This window comes from Coptis chinensis, chromosome 2, assembly GCF_015680905.1.
Source record: "Coptis chinensis isolate HL-2020 chromosome 2, ASM1568090v1, whole genome shotgun sequence".
Lineage (NCBI taxonomy): Eukaryota > Viridiplantae > Streptophyta > Magnoliopsida > Ranunculales > Ranunculaceae > Coptis > Coptis chinensis.
The window spans coordinates 17557603-17567104 of record NC_141457.1 but is presented as its reverse complement, the minus strand read 5'-3'; the positions used below and the strand labels follow the sequence as shown (position 1 = coordinate 17567104).

The following is a 9502-nucleotide window of genomic DNA, read 5'->3' as shown; positions in this document are numbered from 1 at the left end:
TTTATTTCATGTATACAGTGTAACTTTATTTTATTTTATTTCATGTATTTTGTTGTGGAAGTAGATATATAATGTTATTTATGTGTTTGTTGAATATCTTGGAAGTGGATATGTAAGTTGTATATATGTAATATTTATTTTGTTGTTAAAGTGGAGTAGTGAAGTATATATATACATATCTTGGAAAGGTTGATCAATGAAAATTGTATTATTTTGATTTTCAGGTTATGACAGGATTTACGTGTTTTAAATATCGAAAATACAAAAGAGACTCTTCTGAATTTTATAAAAAAAAAAATTATGATTTATCATTAATTTTATTTAATTAAAATTGGATGTAGTCCTATTAACATTATTCACACTTTACAATGACTGATCAAATTCAACCTTTACAATGACCACATTCAAAGAAAATATAGTTGATTTGTGGATATTTATTGATATTTGTGGATATTTATCGATATTTGTTGATATTTGTCGATATATCGCGATATATTTACGATATTTACAGTAAAAAATACCCACACATAGTCTGTGGATATTTGTCGATATTTATCGATATATCCACGATATTTGCAGATGTCCCAATATAATATATCCCCACACAGGGGGATATATCCACGATACATATTTATAAATCAGAGGTCGATATTTTGCCATATCCTGATATTTTGTACTATGAATCTGACTAGTTGATAAGTGCTCAAAAAGTGCAATTTAACCCTCGATTATGCCTCTTGTTTAGCCATCTTAGTGGACTAATAGTGTTTGTAAGTTATGTTTTAAGATTCTACAGGTGAGAAAGAGAGTTTTGTAAAATATTAGAGAAAAAGGGATAAAATGGAGCAATTCGGAGCATTAATGATCACATGGGAAGCCCGTGGACAATCATGGAGAAGGCTAAGGAATTGAAGCTATTAAAGATGCGACTTGGACCTATTTTAAAGCCTATTTGGAAGCCCAAGGCCAAAGGATTCGTTGCTTGGACCAAAGCCCGCAAAAGAGGATAAAAGGATAGAGCAGAAAAGACAAAATAGGCTTACGCGTCTAGGATGCATGGATTGAGCGTCCAGACGCATTGATCAAGTCTGGGACGCATGAATAGTGCGCCCGCAGGACGATGAATCGAACATTAATTGTAGCCAATTCCTTTCGGTTTTGGACGCGAAGTTGGACTCGAAAAGAAGTCTATTTGTATTAGGAAACAAATGACGGTTTGGAATGCTTCTAGAGCTCATTGTAACCCCTATAAATAGAGGATCTAAGTGCCTCATGAAAAGGGCCAATTCACTTATAATCTTGTCTCCATAACTTGAGGCAGAGAGAGATTAATAATAAAAGATCGGTTTTAACTAGCTGAGTCTTAATAAATTAGTCTTTCTAGTCTTATGTTCTTCAACTCTTCTTCTTCTCGTTCTTCGTGTTCTTCCTTCTATATGGAAGGTTAATCTTCTCCTTCAAGGGAGGAGATGAAGCCGGTACTTAAGGTTTAATGATTCTTCTGGTTTATGGTGTTCTTCAATTAGGTTAGTTCTTTATGTTTTTAGTTATTAGTTCCATTGCCCACACCAGGGGATGGAAGTATAGAATAGGGTTTATGTTTTGCAATATTAATATCATGCTAGTGTTCTTTACTTTTCTTTTAGTAGTATAATTCTTTAGAGTTAGGGAAGTACTCTTTGTGTTGCCTTAGAAGGGGTAGCTCGGAGTGGTACTTTAGGGGAAGTATTTTTTGTGTTTGCCTTAAGTGGTGATTCATTGAATGGCCGCCCTATTAGGAAGTACTCCTTGATGTTGCTCTTAGTAATACATTGAATGGCTGCCCGAGCTTACATAAAAGGAAAGAAGATATTAATAGCATAAACATATGAACAACCTTAAGTAGAGTTAATTGTTAACGATGTTTTGTCCAAGAGGGCATCGGCACTTTCTCGATTGCCTAATTGTAGTCTACTTGTAAGAACAACCATGAAGCAGAAGGTCATAGATTAAAAGTATTGGTGGATTTTAATCTCTTGAATTCCCTCTCTTATAAATTCCCAATAGTTTAGTTAATTTAGTTTAGTTTAGTTTAGCATTAGAATCTAAATCTCTATAATCATAGTTTTTAATCCCCCCTTTCCAGTCCTGTCCTTCACATAACATACAATTAAAAGTGGAACGATACCCTACTCATCCTTTACTTATTGAAAGATAATTAGGTTTTGATACGCTTCTATTTGTTCAACGACCATCATCTATCTACATCATCCATATACCATCTACACACAAAAAAGAGTGAGTGTCACTAGTATTACTTGGTATATTCATTATTTCATTCGTTTACTATCTTTTATTTTTTAGCAAGTTTTCGGGTTGAGGTAGAAAGCTTGAGATCCTTCAAAGATATAAGCATTATTGGAGGTTGGATTAAACCGAAAACTAGATGTTTAATGATTATTGTCAAAAGTTAATTTTTATTAGGAATACCAAAATTCCATAACATATCTGGTGATTTGAAATTAAATGATTTTTTTTCTTAAAAGTTTAGAATGAATAAACAAACTGATTTGAGTCATTTGAGAAGTGTCTTTGGTCAGTAGGGAGTTGGGGACTAGAAGGGACAGCAGTATGGCACTATCTATAAGTTTTTCAATTGTCCATGATGAACTTAATAAATAGATATAAATTCACTATAAATGCCTCACTAGTCACTACTATCTCAACTACAAGAAACTCACGTATCAAAGTATAGGCTCTGCTCTGTTAACATTTGCGCCAAGTTAAGTTTAGCACTCCCATGGACATGATCAGCACTAAACCGATGGAAATCGTGCGCAAAAGGTACTCTCTCCGACTCTCCCACACCTCCATATCTACTTTTGCTCTATTATCAGTTACTGGATTTTCATCTTTTAGCTTTAGAAAAAAATAACAAAAGTGAAGAGAGAAAACAAGGCCATCTAAATCTAAGATGCATAGAAGGTCAGTTTTATCATTTTTCAAATCAGATTACAAAGTGGACATTAACAAAAAATCTAAGTAGGGAATGACAAAACCTAAGCATTTCTATTGGTTTGCCAGTCTTGGACCCTCCCCACAGTTCATATCGTTTTAGATGCTCAAGTACTAGCATGCCCAATTAATTAAGCTTTGCCGCTTATGCATAACCAAGACAGGATTCTGCTCTGTTTGCATAAGGAATATGATGGAACAGATTCTTCCACCACTCGAGTCTTTAATTGGGAAATATCATATCAGACTTGATCATCAAAGGGCGCCAGCTATGTGAGTGATAACTTCAACTTCGATTAGCTAAAGCTTCCCCTATGCTAAGTACAAAAAACTTGAACATCCAAAGAGCATGGCTACAAATTATTTGATTAGCTAAGCCTACACTATATCTAATTATCTAGTAGGCCTCACAAGAATATCAAGCGACGTTATTCTTTCAGCTTATATTTTATTTCGAAAATCTCTCTATAAATTCTTGTTGCAGGCTAGAGGGTAAGGTAGCAATCATCGCCGGAGGAGCAAGTGGGATTGGAGAAAGTGCAGTGCGCCTTTTCTGGCAAAATGGTGCCAAGGCCATTGTGGCGGATATCCAGGATGACCTTGGTCAAGCAATTTGTGATCAACTTGATGAGAATGCAATTTATGTCCACTGTGATGTATCAAACGAAGATGAGATCTCCAACCTTGTCAACGCAGCCGTAGCTAAGTACGGGAAACTAGACATAATGTACAACAATGCCGGCATCATTGATGGTATGCCACTACACCATATCTGTTAAAAAAAGACACTTTTGGATGTCGTTTTTCCTAAAAAAAGACACTTTTGGGAGTCGTAGGGTGACCCGTTTTTTTCGCAGTCTTTTTTTTTCTACCACACTTGACAAGTGTCTTTTTTTTTTTTTTTTTTCATTTTTTTAAAAAGGCCGAAACAGGGCAAAAAAAATGCCCCTACAGTTCTGTAGCATTAATAGCACCAGTAATAAACAGATACTTGTGCCTTTTGAAGTGTGCAGTAATAGACAAATTAGGATACTATCCTATCCGTGCCTGTCTCTTTGATAATGAAATTGCAATCAAGTATTGTTACTTCGAATTCTTAGTTGATATGAATACTCAGATATGCGAGTCCAAATTAGGATACTATCCTATCCGTTCAATATGTCTGAACTTCAACAAAGTTCACCACATTACACATTGTTTCAAGTGGTACTCATCAGGAAATAAAAAGAAGACAGTATATTAAAGAACTCCTTTTCCGCCACCACTATCGTTGCTAAACCAACATCTTCAATAGCACATCCTGTACTACCATTTTCATATTTCAGTACCACCATCACCACTATCATTGACATTTCACCATCTTCTTAAGGCCATGAACCACCTCCACCACTGTCCCAATGATACCATCATCACCATTCACCACGATGACGGACACCATCTTCAGTACCACTACCACTCCATAGATGCTCTATTATAAATGTGGCCGAGCCATTTCAAAGTAGTACAACTGAGGGAAAAACATGTACAGTAAAGCTTAACAAATAAATTATGAATAAAATTGTTAATTAAGTCTACTGACAAATGAGAATTACAGTTCCGGCTGGACTCTATTAAAGCACAGTTGCACTGAGCTTGGAACAAGATTATTACAACCCAACGAAAGTCGGTATTTTGCTTTTTCAGCCATGAGCGAACTTAGAGAGTGACAATCTTAAAGAAAACAAAAGACATAAACAGAGAGGTAATTTGTCTATTTGGATTTTGGACTGACCAGTGCCGACTTACTCCGCCCAACATTATTGTGGCAGACTGGGTAAGGCAGAAACCTTAATTGGATTAAAGGCCCAAGCCCAAATAAAAAGTGATTATAAAGGCCCAGCCCAAATACCATTCTAGTAACAAGGGTAATCATCACTCTCCTTCTCTCTCTCTCAGCTCCAAAAGTGAAAACAAGGTGCTTACTCATCTTCTCTACACTTCTATATAACTAGTAAGTTCTACATCCTTCTCTGTTTATTGAAACAAAACCTTCCGTACCATAAAACTGTATGCTATTATATTCAAAAAAAAAAAAAAACAAGCTAAACTAGAAGCAGTATATAGACTTGGCCATAACTAGTCATTCTAAGCAAGTATATATACTCTAGAGTGCTCCTTCTTCCCTATCTATCAATACCTGTCAAGGCAGAACAAGCAAATTGGACCTTTTTTGAGACCTGCAGAAGGTGAAACAGAAACTTCAGAGACCACATGGGGAGATGTTGAACATTTATTTGAAGGATATGATGACCAGCAGAAAGCTGCTATCCAAAGAGAGAGGGCTAGGAGGATAGAAGAACAGAACACACTTCTTAATTTATGCGTTAATCATTAAAAGCTGCACGTCGGGTATTTTCAGTGCGCAGGTATCAGGAACCAGTATAGATGCAAAATAAAACAATGTGACTCGTAACAAAGTAACTGGGACTTACTCATCCTTCAATTTCTAGATCTTCTCTGGATCCGTCTCTTAAATTGCTGGCTCACCATATCCACTACAAGCTCCGTATTGTGTTGCTACATATTTTGAAAACAACGTCATCACTCAATTTGCTGAATAGTTTACATAAGTTAATAGAAAATTGAATGAGTAACTGATAATATTTGTGACTACATTACATAAAATGGAAAGCTAGATGATAGTTTGATGCTGATCAAAACATATCAACTCAAGGAATTTATAAGTCCATGCAAGCCAAGGAACTCCAACTTTGTATAAAGCCAACTAATATGAAAAGTAAGAAAATGAAACCACAAAATTGTTGGAATAGAAAGATGAGAATGGAGAACAACACAATACATTTATTAATCAAAGATCTTCAAAATGCATGCATAGTCTGACATAACAGAGAAACTTAGTTCTCTACAACCAGAATGAACTTCTATTAACTGAACAAGCATAGTGAGCACTCCCGCTATCTTAATTAGTACCTGAACCCATACACCGAGACACACTAACTACTTTAACCACGCAGCAATAGGTCTTTTCACAATGAGATCTACAACTGAGTCAACACATTAAACTAAAGAGGGACACATGGCTGTACGACCCAGCCTAAATACTAGACAATAACATAGCGTATGTATTTGTATCATATCTCATCCCTCCCCCATGATGCAAAATTGCAAATATAAGAAACACCAAGACAGGATCTGAACTTCACAAACTTGCGAAATGAAAGAACCTTAGTAAACCCATCTGCAACTTGGTCATTGAAATCGCTGACTTGCTGTCACAGTAGATTACGGTAGTCAGTATTAGCAGTCATCTTCTTTTCTTTAGAATGAATTTTAACATGACAAAATTACGTATTGATCTTTATTGTCCAGCTCTTCAATGAACATGCAGAAAATGATATGTGCATTTAAGAGAAGAGGCAAAACTCAAAAACCCTCCAAAAAGATGTCAAGTGACCTGATATCCAATCATGTACAAGGGGGGGAGAAAGAAACCACTTGTACCATCTTTTCTTTTCTTTTTTGCAAGAGCAAGCTGGGTTTAGGTGGACCACTACCAATTTTCATACTGGACCACTACTCGTCTCCATAAATCAATACTTCCCTCTGGTGCATAAAGTACCCTACGGCATATATCGGTTTACAAAAGAACCCAGCTGTTGAGAGAAAGGCATTGAAAACCAAGCTACAGTTATTAGCTAAATAATCTTGGCTTGGTTGGTCCCCCTGTATATGTGATTATACCATACTCATTTGAAGCAATTAACTATCTAAGATCAAATAACTCAACAACAGGACCAAATTAAATTGTTCTCCTAGACTCGTACGTTTACAACTTTTGAGATATATTAATACTGATTACCAATTGTTTCAGCAGCTATTCCAAATGTGTCTTTTAGGTTATATTTTAGTAATTTTACGCATTCTACTCTACCCATAACAAGTTCCAAATAAAGATCCCACATCCACATTGTATGAACTTCTATATCCATGATTTTCCACTTCCCCACAGTAAAACAAATACATTGAAAAATATGCTTTAGTTTGTATTTATTTATAGAAGAACCCCCTGTGCAACTATCAAAATTGAGGACTATAAAGCAGATGAAAGGTAATCAAATGTAATGAGCCAAATGAAATATACTAGGAAGTGAAGAAGCTTACCAAGTAGGATAACGATTCACAGAAATCTGCATTTTAGCTACCACCCAAATCAAGTTTCTACTGGTCATGGCTTCCGTTGAACCAAAGCCATCACCTAGCAGCCCCACAATCTTAGCATGATTAAGAGCTGTTTCCTGCACATACCAAAGTCATGTAAGAAATCAAACATACTTAAGAACAAAAGTATACACATGAATACAACGCTATACAAAAGTTTTTTGTTTTTTCCTTGCCTGTAAATGGTTCATAAACGATTCTATAGACGTAGTCCCATCAATCCCTATCTCATACGATCTAATCGAAAAATTCTGTTGAAAAACAAGTCCATCCTGAACTATCTTCCCTAAACCAAAAGGATCTACAAGCATATCAGATCTCCTTGGTTTCCAATCAAGAAGTGTCCACTAATTCTCAGCTGCCAAAAACATCGCTGTTATAGCAGTAAGAAGAACACTCCAATCAGGTAATTGATTAATAAACGTTCTAGCCGGTACTGATGACGTAGACATCTCCTCATTCTTAGCTGGTGGATAAGTAATTGTCCCATTAATTTTAGGTGAGGCTTGTGCATTAGCCTTAACTTTCAAACCACCAGACAACGAAGCTGGTTTCGAAGAATTGATACCCCTCGTTTCCAAATTATCTGATCCCCCCTTCATTGCCGCCTTTGTAGACGACGACACAACAGGGAAAAATGCGGCTGTGGCGGCGGTGGCAACCATCACAAATAACTCTTGCCTAAATTTCCAATCACCCTTCAAAACATAAACAAATTCAAAAAATTATTAATATCCTCAAATTACAAAACTAACATAAATTCCATTATCTAACGGATCTAATAAACCCATCCCATTTATAAAACATTCATTTGGTATGCAAAATTGCAAAACCAGCTGACAAATCAATGAATCACTAATTTCGAACCTGATTACAATGCTACTCTGTTTAACTAATTTCGAATCTGATTACATGTTTAAAGATTATATGAATTAATCTTTAAAAAACGTTAAAATCTAAACGAAATCGCTTAGATCTGATAAAGAGATTGTAGATTTGATAAAGAAATAATTGAAATTACCTGAAGAGATTGTAGATTTGCTGAAGATAGCGATTTGAGGATCGGTCAAATATTATGAAGATTTTGAGAGTGGTTTTTGAGAGTGATTTTGAGAGTGGTTTTTTCTTATTTTGGTGAGAGAGATCGAAACATGTTATTTTTTTGGGATAATGTGGTTTTTTTTTCTATGGGTTGTGATAATGTGATCCGATGCTTAGGTGGAGTTCAACGACACGTGGTGGGCGTGCTCACAAAAAGACAAAACAAAAGTGTCGGCAGCTTTGTCTTTTTTTTTAAAATCTGGTGTAGTGTGCCTGGGACTATCTTAACTGCGGAGAAATCAGACTTGGACAAGGTCATAGGGGTGAATTTGGTTGGCGGAGTCTTAGGAGCCAAGCATGCTGCGAGGGTCATGGTACCCGCAAAAAAAAAGGGTCCATATTGTTTACAACAAGTGCTTGTGCTTCAATTGCTGGACTAGGCTCACATGCATACGCCGCATCCAAATGTGCTATAGTAGGATTAATGAAGAATTTGGCAGCCGAGCTTGGACAATATAGAATTTGGGTGAATTCGGTTTCGCCTTATGCTGTGACAACAAGCATTGCTAATAAAATTGGCAGAGTTAATGCTATGAAAGGTGAGGCTTTGATGCAAGCTATTAGAAATCTCAAAGAAACATGTATTAAGATTGATGATGTTGTGAATGCTGCACTTTACTTGGCCAGCGACGATGCTAATTATGTTAGTGGATTGACCTTGTTGTTGATGGAGGATTATGTTAGGATATATATCAAGTTTCCTATCATATAATTACGTGATAGGAAACTTCCCATAGAATGGTATCAATCCCTTATTCTTCTCCTAGAATTATGGGATTTACTTGTAACAATTAGTCTATATAAACTCATGTAATGGTTACAGTAAATATACAAGAAATAATACTCTTACATGGTATCAGTATAGGTATCGATCCACTCTACAAACCCTAGCCGCCATCTTCTTCGTTCTTTTTCCGCTGCCTACACACCATGTCTACACCAAAACGCATCAAGTGAGAACGAGTAATGGTTATCGAGGAAATATTATCCTTGTTAACCCCTGAACGCCTAGATGGCACGAACTACATTGAGTGGTCCTTAAATGCTCGGAATAAACTTCGAGGCCGGAAGCGCTGGGGATTCATCTCCGGAACTAAGGCTGCTCCAGTCGACACGCTTCCTCCCCTGAATATGAGGTTTGGGAGGACGACAATTGTATGATTAAATCATGGTTGCTTGATGCCATGAC

The 9502-nt window shown here is 36.3% G+C and overlaps 2 pseudogenes across 2 annotated transcripts; one reads left to right on the top strand and one right to left on the bottom strand.

Moving 5' to 3' along the window:
- Positions 1–2702: 2702 nt before the first annotated feature.
- Positions 2703–9025, top strand: LOC147515166 ((21S)-21-acetoxyl-apo-melianone synthase SDR pseudogene; annotated as a pseudogene). Its single transcript, XR_015212964.1, has 3 exons — positions 2703–2823; positions 3479–3751; positions 8522–9025. The product of XR_015212964.1 is annotated as a (21S)-21-acetoxyl-apo-melianone synthase SDR pseudogene (transcript).
- Positions 5219–8393, bottom strand: LOC147515167 (palmitoyl-acyl carrier protein thioesterase, chloroplastic-like; annotated as a pseudogene). Its single transcript, XR_015209886.1, has 5 exons — positions 8234–8393; positions 7389–7910; positions 7156–7289; positions 5466–5550; positions 5219–5371 (listed from the first exon to the last, which is right to left on the bottom strand). The product of XR_015209886.1 is annotated as a palmitoyl-acyl carrier protein thioesterase, chloroplastic-like (transcript).
- Positions 9026–9502: the final 477 nt, after the last annotated feature.